This window comes from Octopus bimaculoides, chromosome 17 (assembly GCF_001194135.2).
Source record: "Octopus bimaculoides isolate UCB-OBI-ISO-001 chromosome 17, ASM119413v2, whole genome shotgun sequence".
In the NCBI taxonomy this organism is placed as follows: domain Eukaryota; kingdom Metazoa; phylum Mollusca; class Cephalopoda; order Octopoda; family Octopodidae; genus Octopus; species Octopus bimaculoides.
Window position 1 is genome coordinate 53,123,500 of NC_068997.1, and position 1,801 is coordinate 53,125,300.

Consider the following 1,801-nt stretch of genomic DNA (forward strand, 5'->3'; position numbering starts at 1 on the left):
TTATACTTTACGGAAATATTTGTTTAATGCTAAATACCAATAAAGTATAAAAACAAATATATATTACTTATGATTAAGAGTAGAAAAAGAAAAAAAAAATAATCATTCAAGAACGTTTAAAATCTTTGTAACGAGTTAAAGAAAAACAGTTTAATATAAATATTCTGTGCACCTTCGTTCTTCTCCGATTTTAAACTCAAAATTCTACAGCCGCCATGATGCATCAAAACTGATTATCTCCCTTACAATAACTAACCGCCAAAGCACACTTCTTGTTATTTATACGTCTGTCAAACAAAAAAGTTTATAAATTCATGGAACTTTTGAGAATGTAAAACAATTATTTTGGTGAATCTGTTCCATTGTTGATCTCAAATCTAGGTGATTGTTTAATGGGTAACATGACAATTGTTTGTGGCGCGGCCATTTTGTTTAATCTTAGCTGGACCAAAATATGTTACTCTTAAAAAAATATGTCACATCATTCCCAAAGTCTTTGTAGCGAACCCTCATATGTTTAGTAATGTTGAGGGCAGTTGTAAATCAATTAAATCGATACCAGTACACAACTGGTATTATGTTATCGATCCTGAAACGATGACAAACATTTTGATCGGCGCTGCAGCGGTTTTGCCAGTTCGTCGCCTTAATCATAATAAATTTAGTACAGCTGCCAAAAAAAATCCCACAAAAAACAAAAACAAAAACAAAAGAAAGAATATAAACCCAGTGTTATTAAGAACAGCTAAGATACTTAGGAGGGTTTTTAGAATCTAAGGTTACTTGCTGTAGCCAGATGTTAGGTAGACTTCTTTTCCAACATTCTAAGCTGTTGTGTGTATAATAATAATAATAATAATAATAATAATAATAATAATAATAATAATAATAATAATAATGATAATAATAATGATAATGAAGATGATGATGATGATGATGATGATGATAATAATAGTCTTGCGTTTGTAATCATCATCATGATCATCATGATCATCATCATCATCAATATCATTATTATTATTATTATCATTATTGTTATTATTATTTTTATTATCAATATTATTATCATTATTATTATTATTATTATTATTATTATTATTATTATTATTATTATTATTATCATTATTATTATTAATATTAGTATTAAGGCGTGGGGAGCTGACAGAAACGTTAGCGCGCCAGGCGAAATGCTTACTAATATTTCGTCTCTCTTTACGTTCTGAGTTCAAATTCTGCCGCGGTCCACTTTGCCTTTCATCATTTCCGGGTCGATAAATTAAGTATCAGTTGCGTACTGGGGTCGATCTAATCGACTGGCCTCATCCCCCAAAATTTCGGGCCTTGTGCCTAGAGTAGAAAAGATAATAATAATAATAATAATAATAATAATAATAATAATAATATAATAGTAATAATAAAATTGTGAATATTATAATTCGTATTACAATTTACCAAACCAGTGCGAGTGCATACACACATATAGGTATATGAATATATACATATACATATATATATATATATATATATATATATAAACCAAGGAAGGGAGGGGGAGAGAAAGAGAGAAAGGAAGGGAGGGGGAGGGTGAATTCATGACTGGTTAAGTATATATTAAAAACTCGCAATATGGTAGAGGCAGTAGAAGTTAAATAGTTATATACAGACATACACGGATACACACATATAGACACACACAAACACACACATATATACATACACACTTATATATGTACGTACATATACGTCTGCTGTAACATGTTATTGTCTAGTTACATATATATTATAGGCAATATATATATAT